Source organism: Macaca nemestrina, chromosome 5 (genome assembly GCF_043159975.1).
Source record: "Macaca nemestrina isolate mMacNem1 chromosome 5, mMacNem.hap1, whole genome shotgun sequence".
Lineage (NCBI taxonomy): Eukaryota > Metazoa > Chordata > Mammalia > Primates > Cercopithecidae > Macaca > Macaca nemestrina.
In genome coordinates, this window is record NC_092129.1 from 140207275 (window position 1) to 140227354 (window position 20080).

The 20080-nt window shown below is 45.9% G+C and overlaps 1 protein-coding gene across 13 annotated transcripts in view; it reads left to right on the forward strand.

Annotated features, from left to right (window-relative positions):
- Positions 1 to 220: 220 nt before the first annotated feature.
- Positions 221 to 20080, forward strand: part of LOC105489605 (transcriptional regulating factor 1) — a 230004-nt gene continuing 210144 nt past the window's right edge. For 2 of the 13 annotated variants that reach the window (XM_011754524.3, XM_071097042.1), the window contains exons 1-2: positions 600 to 782; positions 1195 to 1279. The gene's annotated coding sequence lies outside the window, so the exon portion shown is untranslated. Of the gene's footprint in view, positions 351 to 430; positions 783 to 860; positions 939 to 1194; positions 1280 to 20080 lie in introns of those variants that run through there. The other 11 variants (XM_011754531.2, XM_011754534.2, XM_011754533.2 and 8 more) reach the window with 9 other exon arrangements.

A 20080-nucleotide genomic window follows, 5' to 3' on the forward strand; every position in this document is an offset into this window, starting at 1 on the left:
GCGCCGGGCTGCCCGCGCCCTCCGGAGCGCTGCGCCCCGGGGGAAAGGGGACGCGGGCGGGGGCCGCGGCGGAGGACCAGCCGGCCGCGGCGCTGGACACCTTACTTCCTGCTTCCCCGCCCGCGGCCAGACCCAGCTCTGCGGAGGGATATCTCTCCCCTCCTCGGTCCCTCTCCCTCCCTTCCCCCGTCCTCCCCCCTTTTTGCTCCTGCTCCCCCCCCACCCCGCCTTTCTCCTTTTGCAAGAAAATAATTTGACAGTCGATTTGCTGACAGGGGAGGAATTTGCATCCTGGATTTAAAAAAAAAAAAAAAAAAAGGCCGAGAGGAGCTTGGGAACGGTTGCTAGGGGTGGGTAATGGGTGAAAAAAGGGGGGTACCGGGGAGCGGATAAGGAGGGTTAAGGGAGGGGGCGAGGATGGGGAGCAATGCAAAGGTAAGGCCAGGTTACCGCGGCTCGGCCCCGAGTGGGCTGCGGCCGGGGGAGGGGCGAGAGATACATATGTATTTCTGTCTCCCCAGCACACCCCCTTCCCTCTAAGCGATGGCTGAGAGGCGGTGCATGCAGATGGGGAGTAAGTTTCCTGAAGGGGAGGGTGGATGCACGCGCGCAGCCCGGCGCTGCAAATTTCCACCGGGGAGGGAGAACGGCTGGATGCGGAGAGTTTGGAGTTGCTTGCGGCGGAGGGCAGGAAGGGGAACAGGGCTGGGAAAGGGGGCTGGCGGGCGCTATATCTGGGAGTAAGTTTCCAGCATCAGGAGAGCCTGCACGCTTGCTCACTAGTAAGTTTCTGGCCGGGGAGGGCGCATGGGGAGGAGGAGAGGGAGGGGTGCATGTATATAGAAGGGGGGAGGGGGGGAGCAGATTTCCTGCGGGGAGGCTGAATGCATATGGAGAGTAGATTTCCTGAAGGGAGGGTGGAGGCGTAGACGGACCGAGTAAGTTTCTTGCTGGGGTGGTGGAGGAGGTGGTGGGTTGGTGCTTTGGAAACCCAAAGCTTCCTACCCCGGGTGGGGGAGCACACTCTTGCGGCGGGGCGAGGGGCCAGGTTCCCTGCTGGGGAGAGGGGCTTGCATCTGGGGAGTATGTTTCCTGGCGGAGCGATATTTGTTTACAGGCTGAGGGCAGTACTGTAAGTGAGTAGCGCTGAGAGAAGGCGGCTGACATAAATTAATATTGAAATTACTCCATCAGCTCTGCTCGCCCCCCATCTCACCCCCCAAGCGGAGACTGGTCTTCTCGTCGGATTGCCCATGCACTTGTTGCAGAAACAGCCAAGGTAGGCAAGAAGCTTATTAAGTTTCATTTTTTAAAAATTAGTTTGGGGATGCTCCTCTAGAAGACGGGGGTGGGGCGGAGTGGGGAGGGAAGAGTGGGGAGACAGAGAAGGAGAAGTCTCCCCCCCTTTACTTTCACTATGCAAGCAGGGCCTTCTCCCTTCTTCCCTTCTTCCCTCTCCTCTCTCTGGGCTGCACAGCATCCCAGCAAAGGGGGAGGGATGAGATGGGCGCTATAACTGGCAACCCTGGCTTAAAGGTAGTGATGGTGGGCTTGCATTTGAGATTGTGATGTTATAAAGGCTTCATTCTCCAGCTCAGAAACCGCAGGACTCTGCCTTTTGGGGTTTTTGACATGATGCATATGTGTATGTATACGCGCCTGCGGGCTCTGTGGGGGCTGGGTACTCCCCAGAAGTTAGTGTGGCCACCCAGATGGGAGCAGTGTGTAAGGGGGTAAACCTGTTCCTTCATTCCCCAACTTCAGTTTGGGAAACTGGGAAGTTACTGCCGGTGGTCTTAAGAAACAGATACTAAAAACCAAACCAAACCACTCATTCACTGGCGGAGGCCGAGAGCACCTGGCAGGCAGCCTCTGGGCAGCACTGGACTGGAGCATGTGCGCCTGCCATCCTTAGCTTACAAGAAAACGCTTTCTGGTTCCTCCGTGTGCCTTCCACTGGCCTGTTAGAGCCAGCTTTGTGGAAACTCTTCCCCAGACTGGAGGCAGCTTTGGCAACTGCCCGTGCTGAAGGGGGTGTCTTCAAGTCAGCGTGGCCTGGGCTGTCTTGTGAAGTGCGTGGAAGTCGTGCTTAGGAATGACTGCCCGGGAGTGGCTAAAGAGTTCATTAAAAAATGTCTCCCGAAAACCGGTCCAGGTGCACTTTTCAGCAGGTCACGGAGGAGAGCTTTAAGAAGGGGAGTTTTAAGTTGTCCCAGTTAGCACCCACCTTCTGCATCACTGACCCTTTTACGAAAGGAGTTTGGCTATAGGAAGTGTGGTGTTGATGCTCACTAACTGGAGAGGATAACAGCAGGAGTCCTCAGCGCTTAACTAGTTAACCAAGCAGCCTTTGCCTCTCCTTCCCTCTGTTTTCTTGGTCCTCAGCCTACTGGTGTCTGCAGAATAGTTGTAGGTCTTGGCTGTCAGCTACCTTGATGATGCTGGGAGTTTTAACTTTGCTAGGATAATTTTAGCATCTGAGGTCCAACCCAGAGACGTTTAGTAGGGTTAGGGAGTAGCCACTAGGCAGTGGGGTTAACTAAGGTTGGTTAAGCTTTCTGCAATTCTGCAGACAGGCTCTGTTCTAGCAGGGTCGAGAAAAATGGGTTTTAAAAAACTCACTACACATTGCTGATGGAGAGTGCTTTTTTTCTTTCCTAACTGTCGTCAGATTTCCAGATTGAGGGTTGATACTTGGCAGTTTGAGAGTTGAGTTAGTTGGGAATTAAATATTATTGCTGCTTATCAAATGTTCCTAACTAGGCATAGTTAAACAAATTAGCTATTATTTTTACCTGATGAAAATCTGAGTCTGGTTGTTGTATTTGCTGGGAGGGTAAACAAAATCTTTATGTATGTTCATTCCAGGGTGGAATTATTTACATGCCTAGCCTCAGAGCCAAGAGCAGTCATTCAGGTTTTTTTCCTTATATTTATGAGATTTATTTTATTGTCTTGCTTTGGCCATTAATCAAGTCACAGTAGGTTTTTTTTTTTTCTCTTCTACCGAGAATGTTCTTGTGGTAATAAAGGTTTGAAGGCCCATGAATCATAATTCATTCTTTTTAAAATATTGTGGTGATTGTCAGGATCTGATTTATAGGAATTGATACCCAGAGTGACACACCTCTCTGGGCTCCGCCCTTTTAGGCATGTCCGTTTTCGCCAAAGGATTGTTTAGAAGCCAGCTTGACATCCCAAAAAGAGCATTTCCCTTCTGCTGTAGGAGAAGATTAATTTTGCAGGTTCCATAGTAAACATGGGTCTTTTCACAGCTTGGTAAGCAGGCTTCCACATAGCAGGCATGTGTTATTATCACATAGCATTTATGTGAGCTTGCTGTGAAAACAGTTGTTCTATGAACTGTGTGGAAAGTACTCAGTTTTGCCTCCTTTAACCGGCTTGGGCCTGTGGTTTTTGTTGAGTTAGGAACTTAAAGTGTAAAAGAGGAGACAGACTAGTGTTTTTTGCTGCTTATATAATAAAATGTGTGGTCACAAAAAATAAAGCTTGTTTATAATTTTCTTTTTCTCCTTCTTTAATGGGTGGGTTGGTCATAATAACCGAAAGCGTTTTTTTTGTTTGTTTGTTTGTTTTTTGGCAAATGTAAGGATTCTCCTTGAAGTTGATTAGCCAGGAAGTGTTAAAATTGTCTTGTGTTCAATAGTTGGCTCAAGTTTACAGTATTTGGAAAGTGACAAAGAACTTAAACGTGGTTCATGCTCAAGACTGGGGAAACATCACTGGAAGGAAAGGTGGGGAAAGTACCAATTTGTAGCCATTTCTGGGCTTTGGATTTTTTATCTTAAAAGTGCGTGGTTTGATCCGTGAGTTCCCTTCCGGCTCTGAAATTCTGTGTCTTGTAAGCGAGGTCTCCAGAGGTCTTGACAGTCTCTTCCTGAGCCAACGGCCAATTGCTTCATGGACTTGGGTGAGCTGACTAACTTCTGTTTTTGTCTTTTCATGGAGAAAGTGGATTTGATCCTTGGTATTCCAGAAAGGATTCTTGAGTGGCCTGGTGATCTTGACCATCAAACACAAGGAAATAGTTGTGAATAAAGTATTTTTGACAATGCCAGTCAAAAAAAAAAAAAAAAACAATGCCAGTGTCTTGGACAAAAAAAAATCCCAATTCTATGTACTAACAGAGAGTAGAGCATGTATATATCCTTGGCACCAAAAATAATTTCTGTTCATCTTAGAAGTTTCTTCTCCAGCCAGCTGGTTAACTTGTCTAAGGTCAAGTCTAAGGTTAACTGAGTTCTTATTCCCAGGCAGCAGGAGGAGGTAGCTTTGGGGATAAGCGGGAGACCAGAAAGCCCAGTGTGCCTTTGCCTGCTTTCTGTGGGTAATTGGGATTTGGCTGAATATTTGTGATAAGGTTCATAATAATGATATAGTATCATTTTTTATCACCAGGATTCTCTGTATTTCACTGTGGGCATTTTTGGGAGAAGCTCTTGATGTTTTTATTGATTTTGGACATTGACATGGAAAGTAAGGATTTAGGGCTGGGTGCGGTGGCTCATGCCTGTAATCCCAGCACTTTGGGAGGCTGAGGCAGGCGGATCACCTGGCCAACATGGTGAAACCCTGTCTGTACAAAAATGCAAAAATTAGCCGGGCATGATGGTGAGTGTCTGTAATCCCAGCCACTTGGGAGACTGAGGCATGAGAAGCGCTTGAATGTGGGAGGCAGAGGTTGCAGTGAGCCGAGATAACGCCATTGCACTCCAGCCTGGGTGACAGAGTGAGACTCTGTCTCAAAAAAACAAAAACAAAAACAAACAACAAAAAAAGAAAAGTAAGGATCTAGGCAAGTGGCTCATGCCCAGGTGGTATAAGTGGGTGCTCGTGGTCCTACTCTAAAGGCAGTTGAATTCAGCTTATTTTATTTCTGACCTCATAAAACCGTGTGGCTGAGGGAGGAGGGAGGATTAAAATCATCTGGGATCTTGTGGATGAATGATATTTCTGAATTTGCATGTTGGAGGGAAACCAATGAAATAAAGGAGAACTCACATATAGTTGATTTCTTTTGTGGAGAGAGGAGGACAAGAACAACTGGATTCTAGTTACTGGCGTGCGTTGCCACAAGGGTGCTGTGGGCATTTTTAAGGAATAGTATAGTCTCAGTAACATGAGTTTGACCCCAGGGCTCTCTTAATAAATCTTTTCTTCTGGGCTAAAGAAAACACACAACAAAAAGCCTCTGTGGTATTTTCTAAGAATTTTAAGTTCTCAGAGTAGCTGCTTGTAGTAATTTGGTTTACTGAAGAAACAGATGATTCTTGGTTTTTCGTCATGGAAGACAATGAGTTGGCAAGGAGTAGCATATGCTGAGCTGTTGGGGTATTGGTTTAGCAACATAAACATTTCTTTTTAAATGTTTGATAGAGCGGGAAGGGGACAAAGAACCCATGCGCCTAAATAACAGTGATAACTCTGGGCTCAAAGAACGAGGGTTTTATTCATTTGTTTGTTTGTTTGTTTGAGACAGCGTCTCACTCTCTCACTCAGGCTGGAGTGCAGTGGCTCAATCTCAGCTCACTGCAACCTCTGCCTCTTGGGTCCAAGTGAACCTCCTGCCTCAGCCTCCCAGGTAGCTGGGATTACAGGCGTGCGCCACCATGCCCAGCTATTTTTTATTTCATTTTAGTAGAGACAGGGTTTCACCATGTTGGCCAGGCTGTCTTGAACTCCTAGCCTCAAGTGATCCACCCACCTTAGCCTCCCAAAGTGCTGGGATGACAGGCATGAGGCACCACACGTGGCCATGGAACAAGGTTTTTTTTAATGCCATAAGCAGCCCTGGTTTCTTTCATACATGCGGCAGCTTCTTATTGAGGACTTACTATTTACCAGGCACTGTGTTAAAGCTCCAGAAATATACTGATAATTAAAAGAGACATAATCATCTCCTTCTACCCATACCCCTATCCTTACCACCTCACTTACAGTCCAGAGGCAGCCATATAAAGAAATACAGCTTGCTAGTTGTGGTCAGTGCTCTGATGAAACCACAAGTCCAGTGACTTGGATGGATTTCATTAGAGTAGCCTGGAAAGGCCTCTCTGAGGTTTGGGGGTGGCGGGAGACAGCACATGAAGCAGAGGAGAGCCTGTGCAGAAGGACTTTGGTTTTGAGGAGAACTCAAAGAGGCACAGGTGGTCAAGGATGAAGGAGAGAGGGTGGCATGAGATGATTGTGCGGGACTCTCTGGGCTTTGAAAAGGTTTATATTTCATTTGAAGTGTAGTGGGAAGCCACTGAAAGTTTGGAGTGGGGTTGGGCACGGTGGCTCACACCTGTAATCCTAGCACTTTGGGAGGCCGAGGGGGGCAGATAGCCTGAGGTCAGGAGTTCCAGACCAGCCTGACCAACATGGTGAAACCCTGTCTTTACTAAAAATACAAAAATTAGACTGTGTGGTGGCGGGCGCCTGTGATCCCAGCTCCTTGGGAGGCTGAGGCAGGAGAATCACTTGAGCCCAGGAGGCGGAGGTTGCAGTGAGTGGAGATCACGCCACTGCACTCCAGCCTGGGTGACAGAATGAGACTTCATCTCAAAAACAACAACAACAAAAAACCAAACAAACAAAAGAAAGTTTAGAGTGGGAAGCAACAGCCCCTAACTCATGTTAAAGAAGATTGCATTGGTGGAGAAGAAAACAGAGAAAGGCAGAGCACAGTAAAGAGGCAGGCTGAGGAGGAGGCGAAGGAGGTGCATGGAGAGGAGTGGGTGGGTGTGAGATACTCATTAGGAGTAGAATGGGCAGGGCTGCTGTGGGGTGGGGAGAAGTATCAAGAACTCCGAGGTTTCTGACTTGTGCAGTTGAGTAAATGGTGCTGCTGTTCGCTGATACAAAGATTGGGAGAGGGAGGTGGGCAAGATATTTTTGTTGGGGCACCGCTAAGTTTGAGGTGCCTGATAGACTCAAAGTGGAGATGTTAAGTAGGATAATCTGATCTACCACCTAGCCTGAGATAAAAATATGGGAGCCATCAGCATGGAGAGAGCATTTAAATGCAGGAGAGTGGACAGAATGCACGAAGGAGCCCATAGAGAGAGAAGGACAGGTAGTGTGAAGGGGGTTTGTGCTGTGTGTGCATGTGCGTGTGTGTGTGTGTGTGTGTGTGTGTGTGTGTGTGTGTGTGTAGTGTTTCATGAGGCTGATAAGGCCAGAAAAGTCACCAATGGATTTGTTTCTTTTCTTTTCTTTTTTTTTTTTTGAGATGGAGTCTTACTCTATTGTCCAGGCTAGAGTGCAGTGGTGCAATCTCAGCTCACTGCAACCTCTGCCTCCCAGGTTCAAGCGATTCTCTTGCCTCAGCCTCCCGAGTAGCTGGGACTACAGGCATGCATCCCACGCCTGGCTGGTTTTTGTATTTTTAGTAGAGATGGTGTTTCAACATGTTGGCCAAGCTGGTCTCAAACTCCTGACCTCAGGTGATCCACCCGCCTTGGCCTCCCCAAGTGCTGGATTACAGGCGTGAGCCACTGCGCCAGGCCCTGGATTTGGCAAAATGGAATCTGTCTGTGACTTGTGAAGAGCAGTTTCAGTGGAGTGAAGGATTGGCTAGGACCACGATTGGAGAGGGTTGGGAGGGGATCGTGAGTGAGGAGCTGCGGACAGCATTTGTAGTCAACTCTTTGGCAAAATTTGATGAAAGGCGAGGAGCAGAGAAATGGAGTGCGAGCTGGAAGGATGTGCACAAGGGAAACAAGTTTTTTGGAAGGGTTGGTAATTTGTGTGCTGATGGGAAAGATCAGTGGAGAGGGAGGGAGTGATCAAGAGAAACGAGTTGGGTCAGTTGAGCAAAAAGCCCGTGAGAAGGTCTGAGGGGAAGATCTGGCCTTTGTAAGGGGGTGGGGGATACTTCAGGGACTTGCTTCATCATGACAGGGGAGAAAAACTGATAAGGGGGCAGATGCTAAGGAGTGGGCAGGCAGGGGACTGTGTGGAGGGCCGAGATGTTCTGCCTCCCCAGGCTGAGGCCGCCCTGTCCCTGGGAAGGAGTTTGGGCTTAGGACTTGACACCAGCCAGAGACTCAAGGGTTAAGACTGCATCAGAAACGGTACTGCATTTTTCTGAACATTTGACTGCGTTACTGAGCAGCACAGAGGAAAGAGTGAATCCTTTAGCTTGGAGAAAAGAGTCTTCAGTTAAAATAATTAGGGCCTCGCATTAAATTTATTTGAAAACTATGATTAGAAAAAAGACTTCTGTGATTTTCAGCCCTGTTCAGAGTTGGTGGGTACTGTCATAGGTTTTGAGCAAGAAGCTCAAAAGAAAAAAAAAAAAAAAAAAAAAAAAGGCAAAGGCTGCCTCTTGTTTAGGTTGTCTTTTACAAAAAATGTCCCATGGACTGCCAGCCTCGGTGGCTCCCAGCTGTGGGGTCTGCAAGGGAGGTGGGTGAAAGAGGAGAGAGTCAGATCTGGATTGAGATCCAGCTCTACACCAAGGTTCTGAATGAGTCGACCTCTGAGCCTGTCTGTATCTGTAAAAAGAGGGCTGGTACCGTCTTCACCTCTCCTCTTCAAGTTGTGAGGGGGAATCAGATCATGTATGGAAAGTGCGATGTCAACGGTAAGAGGCATAGAACACAGGCAGCAGCAAGGCGGCTTGATCTTCAGCCAGGTCTCCTTTTCAGATAGAAAATCTGACAGCTAGCGAAACATTTCCCTTGTCCACTCCCACTGTTGTTCCCTACATGTAACTGCCTTCTATTTGGGGTTTTCAAGTTCTCTGTGATCCCTTTAGCGAAACTGCTCTTCTTGTCGGAAGGCTGCCCTCAGAAATGCTGGCCGTGCAGTGCCAGTCTATATAGGTTCAAATTCTGATTCCATATTCAGAATCACCCAAAGGGCCAAATAAACTTGGTTTGCTCTGCAAAGAATCATGTGAACTGGGTGCAGGGGAACCTTGAACCTACCCCCAAGAAACCCGACTGAGGTTCTGCAGTCTTGGCCATCTTCATTTGCATTCAGCGTTTGTTTTGCAAATAAGGATTGTGCTATAAAGCTGAATCTACCTAAAAGCTGTCATTAGCCCTTAGCCTTACTGTGTATGCTGGAAAGTCAATTCTCATTTTAAAAAGATATCCAGTGCTTTTCACTAATCGGGCTTCTGGCCTCTGCCTAAAAAGGTGAAGCTTTATTTATTTATTTATTTAAAAATTATCTTTATTATGAAAAATCTTTAAACATACACAAAAGCAGAAGGACTAGTATAATGAACTCCCTTGTACTCATCACCTAGATTTAGCAATTATTGAGATTTTGCTACACCCATGGATAATGGGGCTTCTTCCTGTATTTGTATAATAAATATGTGTTGTTGATTTTGAAAAGCAGTAGAACTGATACCAATTTAGTTTCATAGAGAGAAGGAAGAAATCAACGAAAAATCAGAGAGAGAGGAAATGGAGGCCATCACTGAAATAACTCGCATTTTATAGTTCCAAAGCCTCTTCGACATGTCTTATTCGTGTCCTGCAACAACCAGAGAAGGTAGACATCCTCATTTTGCAGCTGAGGAAACTGAGGCTCGAGAAGTAAAATTGAAAAGTAAAAATAAATGATCAACTAAGAGTCACCTGTTCAGCCAGCATCCAAAGCCCTGATTTAATGCCACAATTTGAATGGTGTCCAAATTTTGTGCGCTCTTGAAATAGATAATGCTATACAGCGTTAAGTAAAAGAATGTGGTACAGAATATATGTAAAAGATCGTGGAAACCAGAAAGATCATCTGGGTGTTTTGGGCTTACAACTCCAATGAGCTTAGTTGGAAATACTCAGATGATTTAAGCATGTTTTTGGCATGACATTTTTGAAAACTTAAATTGTCTGCCTCCATTATTCTGGAGCACAAAGCTTTAAGGCTGTCTTATAATGAAGGCCAAGACTTGACTTTAACACATGGGGCAGCTATTTGCCATCAGTCTCCTACTGTCAGCTCTGTCCCTTCTGTGGGGCCCCTCAGCAGAGGGACCTGGGTGGTCTAGTGGTCATTTCTAGATGGTGTGGCCTCTAGCCCCTGGGCTCTGACTTTGGAGATAACAGGGCCCTGGACAGCTTGCTCCCTCAGAAGGAATCCTTCCTCAGGGCCCCAGGGGTCTTTGTCATTACAGAGGCTGCTCCTAGGGCCTCTCTTGGTCTTTGGGAAACTGCCCCCAATCTAACTCCTTTGAAAGTTTTTTTTCTTAAAGAAAAAGAGAAAAAGCTGGAGTTGATGCCCAAGGAGTTTTAATAGGAGTGTCGTTTGAGTTCCCTCTGTTGTCATTACAATAGGAGATACCAAGCTCCCTTAAATTCAACTGAAGGACACAGTAATGAGGCTGATTCTGAAGTATTGGGGCTTGAGTTCGCTTTTCTTTGTTAATTGGGTGAATACATGCGAGTTGAGGGGTTTTCAGGGGGAGCCACAGTAGGTAAGGACATTTAGGGGCCTCTTTCCTTTTGAAGAGTCTGAGCTTCTTTAGAAGGCAGTATGGAATTCAAACCTCGCAAACGCTCATTCCTTAAGTCTTTCTTGATGGCTCTGTGTGCCTGGGCCTGGCCAGGGCGGTGGGTGGGCTAGAAGGGGCCATTCCTGGGCTCCTGCTGCCCTTGGTTTATAAGGCTGCTGCTGTCAGGCTTACGGTGGGACGTGTCTTTCACCTCTCCGGACTGGGAGCTTGGGGAAGGCAGAACTGGGTCATCACTCATTTCTGTACCCCCCAGCCTCTAGCACAGAGCCTGATACTAGTTAGTGCTGTAAAAACGCTTACTTAAGAATCAGCTGGGTTTTGGTTTTGTGTGTGTGTGTGTATGTTTTAAACCTCTGGTTTTCTCCCCATTGGTTCTTGATGGAAGGAGAAATCCAGGCTTCTCTGCTACCAGGCCCAGTCCTTGCAGCCACTGAAGAAGACCAGACCTGAGAAATATTTTCTTCCCCCTTGCCTTGCCTTGGCCTTGCAGCCTTTAGCTGGGGTGGTTTAACTGAGCTCTCGAATGCAAATGCTGTCCCATCCCCCATTCCTTTTAATAAGTGACATTTTGTTAAATCAGTTATTCAAGGCCTTATCTATATTTCTGTCTGTGCTGGCTTAGTCAAAATAGGAAAGAGACTGAATATTAGATTTCTTCACCCACCCCCTCCTCCTTCCCCTTTGAGCAACTCTACGTAAGATTTCTGATAGAGGCGGGGTGATGTGTCCTTGAAGAAGTAAATGCTGCGTGCAGAAAAAAATGTAGAGGGCTTTGACTTGTAGCAAATGCTGTTTTTCAGCAGCTGTGATTTTTCCATTTTTCTTTTTCTTTCTGTTTTGATTAGTGGAACTCATTGTGCTCCAGGGTTGGGATTGCGTTGGGGGAGGGTGCAGAGGGAACAGCATTTACTGGGAGAGCTCGAGTTGGGGAGGGGAAAGGAGAGAAGGGATTTATTGAAAATATATGTCTACTTCTGCTATGATAAAGCGGCAGGCATGTAAAAATGCAACCGGGAAATCATTATTGTGGTAATGTAGGCAGAGCTCGGCTTTCTCATTAACAGAGCTTAGCCCACGTGGAGGAGGGGGCAGCCAGGCTACTTTGAGAGTTGGGGTATTCAATAATAGCAGAAACTCAGGGGATTGTCTCCATCCCCCTTTCTCACCCCCTCCAGCTGCCTTCTCCTTTCTTTCTTCAATCAGTTCGTAACCTTTTAAAAGCTGCTTGTTGGATTTTGTGGTCTTCTTCCTCACCCCTGCCACCCCAAAATGCTGTAAGAACTGTTTAATTTTTAAAGTCAGAGGGAATTAAAATACGTTTTCTCTTGGGAATTCGAGGAGAATTTTGGCAACATATTGTGAGTCAGAGATTGGATGTCTTTTGCCTCCCAGAGTACACCAAAAAGAGCCTATTTAGGGGCTCAGGAATTTGCATAGGCCGTGGGGTATCAGAATTAGGGCTCCAGATCGCTTTAGTAGTAGTAACTGCTATATATAGAAAGCTTACTATGTGCCTGGCCTTGTGTGGATATTTTAGTCATTTCATTCTCCTACAATTGCAAGAAGCAGATGTGATACCCACTTTACACTTGAGGAAACTGAGGCTCGGGGGGTTTCAGCAACTTGTTTAAGGACAGGTGCTGCATGGCAGAGCTAGTATCCAAAGTCAGGACCCGCTCCAAAGACTGGCTCCTGATCCTTAGACTATGCTGCCTTTAGAAATTGCCTAGTCACTGTATGCTTGCTATGTACAGACCTCTAGACTCTAAGAACCTCAGCAAAATATCTAGAGCTGCCAATGAGGCCTGCCGTTGACAGCTACGGGTAGAGTGCTCAGGATGTTTAAGAGAATCTTTCCTGAGTTCCTGGAGTGAGCTGTTATTCTAAGGAAGGTCAAGGGTCTCATAGCCTTGTTAGAAGAGATGAGTGCCCTGCCCCCATCCCCTGCCAGGCCACAGTGGGTGGCTTTGCTGACAACTTGTTCATCAAGCATTTATTGAGTGCCTGCCGTATATCAGGATTGTCCCAATGGCTGGAAATGCCAGGACAAATAAGAGGAGCTCAGAGTCTAGCGAAGGACGGTCATGTGAACATGGAAATATGACACACAGTGATGCCTACCAGAAAAAGGCAGAATTTCTGAAGAAGTTCACAGGACATACTGTCTGGAGCAGCTAGGCTTATCCCTCTGTTTTTGTTTGGGCTACTATAACAAAAATATAATAGACTGAGTGGCTCAAACAACAAACTTTTATTTCTAACAGTTCAGAAGGCCAGGAGGTCTAAGAACAAGGCAGGGGCAGATTTGGTCTTAGATGGTCATCTTCTCGCTGGGTCCTCACATGGCGGAATGGGCCAGGGCGCCCTCAGAGTCCCTTTGTTTGTTTGTTTTGGAGTCTTGTTTGTTTGTTTATTTATTTCTTTATGAGATGGAGTATTGCTCTGTCGCCCAGGCTGGAGTGCAGTGGTGTGATCTCAGCTCACTGCAACCTCTGCCTCCCAGGCTCAAGTGATTCTCCTGCCTCAGCCTCCCGAGTAGCTGGGACTACAGGCTCCCGCCCCCCCCAATCCATGCCCAGCTAATTTTTGTATTTTTAGTAGAGACCGGGTTTTGTCATGTTGGCCAGGCTGGTTTCAAACTCCTGACCTCAGGTGATCCGCCCCATGTCTCTGCCTCCCAAAGTGCTGGGATTACAGGCATGAGCCACCACGCCCAGCCAACTTCCAGCTTCTTAAGGGTATACCATGTCTTATTTATTGTGTCCTCAGCACCCATCCTGGGGCCTGGCACGTACTGTCTCACAGACAGTTGCCAGATGATGAGACTGGAGAAGTGAGCAGGGATTGGGCAGGGAGAACCTGATGTCATGTTAGGGAGTGTAGTCCTGACCCTGCAGGCAGTAGGGGAGTCACTGAAGGTTTTGGAGTTAGGAAGTATGTGTCGGGGAACGGGGTCCAGTCTGGAGGGGTTGAGTCTGCAGGCCAGGAGATCACTTAGGAAAGTGTTGGAAACACAGAGGCAAGTGGCAGTGATGTTGAAGGAGAAGCATTGCCATCTTTCTACGGCACGGCCTGCCATTTCTCTCTCCATCTTGCCTGCTCTTTTTCAGTTTCTAAGAGGCACTTTCACTTCTGTGTCTGTCCCCTTTTCTTCCTTGAGGCCCCTGGCCATGTACTCTGTGACACTCCCTTTCCACTCTCCACTCTTTTGGTGGGCTGCCCTCCTTCCCCTCTCCTCCCATCCTGTGCTTACCTGTGTGATTCCCTTCAGGGCAGGCCGTATGCTGTGTCCTCCCTGTATCTTAACCCTCTGGTCTAATCTGCACAGAAGCACAGAACACAGAGCCTGGGGTCTCAGCCTTCTGTCCTCCTCAACTCGTATCTGCTCCTTCTGTGAGGACACTTTTAGGGGCTTAAATTTAAAAGCTTGGAAAGAGTTTTAAAAAGGCAAGTAGCTGAGATGAATCTAGTCTTAACCAGGATGGCAGGATTTGGAAAAGCATACGGGGTTATTTTCTTTCTTTCTCTTTCTCTCTTTCTCTCTTTCTTTCTTTTCTTTCTTTTCTTTTTGACAGAGTCTTGCTCTCTTGCCCAGGCTGGAGTGCAGTGGTGTAATCTCGGCTCACTACAACCTCCACCTCCCAGATTCAAGCAATTCTCCTGCCTCAGCTTCCCAAGAAGCTGGTACTACAGGTGTATACCACCGGGCCTGGCTAATTTTTGTATTTTTAGTAGAGGCGGGGTTTTGCCATATTGCCCAGGCTGGTCTTGAACTCTTGACCTCAGGTGGTCTGCCTGCCTCAGCCTCCCAAAGTGCTGGGATTACAGGTGTGAGCCACCGCACCTGGCCAGGGGATTGTTTTCTTTAGGAAGGTGAGGCAATGTGCTCTGGCCATGGCGACCTCACCTTGTATATGTTGGGGGACAGGATACATTTTAAAAAGTAATAGCTGCAGCTGCTTACCTGCTCACAGTGACTCACTCTTGTAATCCCAGCACTTTGGGAGGCCGAGGTGAGCAGATCACTTGAGGTCAGGAGTTTGAGATCAGCCTGACCAACATGGTGAAACTCCATCTCTACTAAAAATACAAAAATTATCCAGGTGTGGTGGTGGGCACCTGTAATCTCCAGCTGCTTGGGAGGCTGGGGCAGGAGGATCGCTTGAATCTGGGAGGCGAAGGTTGCAGTGAGCCGAGATCATGCCATTGCACTTGAACCTGGGTGACAGAGTAAGACACTCCGTCTCAAAAATAAATAAATAAATAAACAAACAAATTAAATAAATAAATAACAGCTGCCTAGTGCAGATGCACACCATCATTTTAGGTCTGTTACCCCATTTAACCCTCAGAGCAACTGCATGAGGAAGGCATTCTTATCCTTATTATACAGGTGGGGAAATGGAGGCACAAAGAGATGCAGAAGCTCTTTCAAGGTTGTATGGCTAGTAAATTGCAGGGCAGGGATCCAGACTCAGGAACTCAGACCTGGGTGACTGTAAAATCAGATTCTTTTCCCCCTTGCTTATCCTACCTCCCATTTCGCCTTACCAGACAGCATGGCCTGAGTTTCCTTCAAAAATATGACTATGATAATATGGTGGAAGGAACACCACGCCAACCCTCTGGGGCTATTCGTGGATAGCAGTCTAACTCTTGGAGCCTCATTTTCCTTGTCCTCTCAGTACCTTTGTTTTACTGACTGAAAAGGTTTATTTTGAGAGTAAAATGAGATTTAAAAAAATGCAAAAGTGCTTTGAGAACTGTGAAGCCATATTCTTTACTCTTCTGCATAATCATTTTCTGAGGGGGTGAAACTCTGTGAGGGTGGGATCTCAATGCCGTCCCTGGGCTTTGGGCACGATGGGTGTGTGGTTCACACACGTTGTTAGCTTCCAGAAGTGTTTGGGGCTGAATGGGCTCTCAGGTCTGCCCCAAATTGTTCCACATGATTTGGGGGAACTGTTGGTGGCTGGGCTGCAAGTGGGAGAACCTCCAGCCAGAGCTGGAGTGCCCTTGTGTGTCCTTAGGAGGATCACTTCACCTTCCTGAACTCTGTTTCCTGAGGTGGTCACATCTACTTGGTTATTAGGAAGATTAACTAGCAGAATGTGTGTAACAATCCACACCTGCTAAGCAAGATGGTGATGACATATTTGTGGAACGGAAATCATGGGCTCTGTAGTCTCTGGATCAGGCTCATCAGCCTTCCCTGGTCAGAATGTTCTGCCTCACATTTACACCATAGTCTCCTGCTTCTAAGGCCTGGAGCAGACATAATTGAAAGTTTTGTTGGCGTTAAGACTTTTTCACTGAAATTGTATAAATGGTAAGTGAAAGTAGTTCATGTGTGTGTATGTGTATATATATGTATGTATATATATGTGTATATATATGTATGTGTGTGTATATATATATATATATAGTAGAGGGAGATTGCAAATAATTCATAGTGATTATAGAGAATTTGGAAAATACTGACACAGATAAGGAATAAAATAAAAATGGGCTTTAATTCCTCCCTGTTAACATTTTAATATATTTCCTTCCAGTATTTTTTCTAGGCAGTAAAGTCTAGTGATTAAGAATTTAAGCACTGGGCTGGGCGCAGTGGCTCACACCTGTAATCCCAGCACTTCGGGAGGCTGAGGCGGGCGGATCACGAGGTCAGGAGATTGAGACCATCCTGGGTAACAAGGTGAAACCCCGTCTCTACTAAAAATACAAGAAAAAATTAGCCAGACGTGGTGGCGGGCGCCTGTAGTCCCAGCTACATGGGAGGCTGAGGCAGGAGAGTGGCGTGAACCTGGGGGAGGACGGAGCTTGCAGTGAGCCGAGATCGCGCCACTGCACTCCAGCCTGGGCAACAGAGCGAGACTCCGTCTCAAAAAAAAAAAAAAAAAGAGAATTTAAGCACTACAGTCAGACTGCCTGGGGCTGTGCTTAGCAGATAGTAAGTTCTTAATAAATATTAGCTATGATATTATGTTTTCACAATCATATTAGGGTTCTTTTGAATGTGATTTAATATTTACTTATTAAATATTTCTTGGAAACTTTAAAAAAATTGCTTATTATCCTTTTTTTTTTTTTGAGAGGGAGTCTCGCTCTGTCACCCAGGCTGGAGTGCAGTGGTGTGATCTCGGCTCACTGCAAGCTCCGCCTCCTGGGTTCACGCCATTCTCCTGCCTCAGCCTCCCGAGTAGCTGGGACTACAGGTGCGTGCCACCACGCCCAGCTAATTTTTTTGTATTTTAGTAGAGACAGAGTTTCACCGTGTTAGCCAGGATGGTCTCGATCTCCTGATCTCGTGATCCATTTGCCTTGACCTCCCAAAATGCTGGGATTACAGGCATGAGCCACCATGCCCTGCCGCTTATTATCCTTTCATATGGACTCTATGTTCAACAGATACTTATGGAGCACCTACTGTTTACAGGGCACTGGGTCCCATAACTTATTTTATTTATTTATTTATTTATTTATTTATTTATTTATTTATGAGACAGAGTCTTACACTGTTGCCTGGGCTGGAGTGCAGTGGTACAATCTCAGCTCACTGCAACCTCCGCCTCCCAGGTTCAAACAATTCTCCTGCCTCAGCCTCCTGAGTAGTTGGGATTACAAGTGCCCCCCCACCGCCCCACGCCCAGCTAACTTTTGTAATTTTTTTTTTAGTAGAGATGGGGTTTCACCATGTTGGCCAGGATGATCTCGATCTCTTGACCTCATGATCTGCCCGCCTCAGCCTCCCAAAGTGCTGGGATTACAGGTGTGAGCCACCATGCTTGGCCTCCATAACTTATTTAACTAATCCCTACTATTGGGAATTTGCCTTCTTTATCATTTTTTAACTATTATAAATAATGCTTTGATAAATATCCTTGTACATAAATCTTTGAGTACATCTTAGATTCTTTTTTGGGGGTAAATTCCTAGAAAGGAATATTACTCTGTCGCCCAGGCTGGAGTGCAGTGGTGTGATCACAGCTTACTATAGCTTCTACCTCCTAGGCTCAAGCAATCCTCCCACCTCAGCCTCCTGAGTAGCTGGCACTACAGGAGTGCACCACCACGCCTGGCTAAGTTTTTGTATTTTTTGAGGACATGCACCCGGCTCTGTATACATGCCAGCCGTGTCTCCTCAAAAAATACAAAAACTTTTAAAGAGCTTAACCTTAATTAATATTTTCACCATTTTCTGGACAATTCAGGCCACTTACAACACTTAGGCTCTTTTTACCTCCCTTATGCCTTTTGAAGTCTTGTGTGTCTTACTTCTCTCTCTATTAAACCCCAGAAGACATTATTTTCTTATTTGTTTGGTTGGTTTTCTTTCTTCTTTCTTTCTTTCTTTCTTTTTCTTTCTTTCTTTCTTTCTTTCTTTCTTTCTTTCTTTCTTTCTTTCTTTCTTTCTTTCTTTCTTTCTTTCCTTCTTTCCTTCTTTCCTTCTTTCCTTCTTTCCTTCTTTCCTTCTTTCCTTCTTTCCTTCTTTCCTTCTTTCTTTCTTTCTTTCTTTCTTTCTTCTTTTTTGAGACAGAGTTTCGCTCTTTTTGCCCAGGCTGGAGTGCAATGGCATGATCTCGGCTCACTGCAACCTCCACCTCCTGGGTTCAAGTGATTCTACTGCCTCAGCCTCCTGAAGTAGCTGGGATTACAGGCACCCGCCACCACACCCAGCTAACTTTTTTGTAGTTTTAGTTGAGACGGGGTTTCACCATGTTGGCCAGGCTGGTCTTGAACTCCTGACCTCAGGTGATCCACCCACCTTGGCCTCCCAAAGTGCTGGGATTACAAGCGTGAGCCACCATGCTCAGCCCATTGTTTTATATAGACAATAATAATTTAGATTAATCCACATCCGTACTCTTTTTGCTGTTCTTCATTTCTTTCCATTTAAGCATGCTTCTCTCTCAGCTTAATTTCCTTCTACCTGAATAACTCCTATTAGATGTGTGTGTGTATGAGTGTGTGTAATATGTGTGTGTGTGTGTGGTGGAGGGTGTCCAGTTCTCTCAGTTTTTGTTTGCCTGAAAATGCCTTTTATTCACCTTCATATATGGGAGATTTTTTTTCCCCTGTATATAGACTTTGGGCTTGTTTTATTTTCTTTCAGTCCTTTGGAAATGTCATTCCATTGTCTTCTGGCTTCCTTCATTTCTGTTAAAAAGTCATCTGTCAGTTTTATTGTAGTTTTTCTGAAAGTAACATATCCTTTTTTCCTCTTTGGCTTTGTTTTTTTAGCAGTTTGACTATGACGTGCATAGGTGTGGTTCTCTTTGTATGGATCCCCTGTGGAGTTTGGACTGCTTCTGTAAATCATGGCTCTGTGTTTTTGGTCAGTTTTAGAAAATTCCTGGAGCATTCTCTTCCAATATTGCTTTTGCCCTTTAATCCTGTCCTCCCCTTCTCAGACTCCCGCACATATGTTAGACCCTTTCATGGTATCCTACATGTCTCTGCAACTCATTTCTGTATTTTCTGTGCCTTTATATATTTTTTTCTGCTGACCCATCTTCCACAACATCAGCCATTTCTTCTACTATTCCTTTTTGTTGTCAAGCCCATCTATTCAGTTATCTCTTTTTTGAAAAACAGAGACAGGGTCTTGCTCACTCTGTTGCCTAAGCTGGAGTACAGTGGTACAAACTTGGCTTACTGCACTCCCAAACTCGTGGGCCCAAGTGATCCTCCTGCCTCAGCCTCCCGTAGCTGGGACTATAGGTGTGCTCCACCATGCTTGGCTAATTAAAAAAAATTTTTTTTTTTTTAGAGATGGGGTCTTGCTTTGTTACCCAGGCTGGTGTTGAACTCCTGACCTCAAGTAATCCTCCTGTTTTGGCCTCCCAAAGTGCTGGGATTATGAATGTGAGCCACCATGTCTGGCCCTTGTAATTTTAAAGTTCTGGCCGACAACTTCAATATTTGGATACCTTCTGAGGTTTGTTTTTATTGACTATATTTTTTTTCTTGGTTTGGTCCTATTTCCTGACATGCTTGGTGATTGTTGTTTGAGTGCTGGGCATTTTACCATGGAAAATGTAGAGGCTCAGTTAAGGCTGGTGTATTTGTTATTTGCCCTTACTTGTACAATGGTACAAGGAGGCCTTGGTAGGCCCTGATTTCAGAGTTTTGTCTGCCTGCCACTGTAAAACTACCAACATCTCTGCTTAATGCTGCATTAGTGTTTTAATAGCTTTTTTTTTTTTTTTTTTCCTGTTTGGATTCCTAGGTTTTAGCTCTGTACACAGAAGACTTAGGTGTGTGTCAGTGCCTTGAGGAGAAATCGCTTACGGAACATTGTACTCATTTCTTTGGGGTTCACTTTTTTATCTGGTATCTTGGTCTCCTAAATCTTGGATATTTTCATAGCCCTGAACTCCAGTTTTTGTCTTTTCAGCCCAGGACAAGCTGCTGAAAGCTTTCATTTACTGCTTTCTGTTTTACCTCTGTGTTCCTTGCACCAAATTAGCAAGTGTCCTGAGGGAAAACAGTAGCTACTAATACATAGCTCACCTCTCTGCATTTCCCTTTCCTCTAGGAGACTGGTCCCTCAAGTCCTAACTGCCTTGTTGTATTTCCACACCTTCAAAACGTTATTGTTAT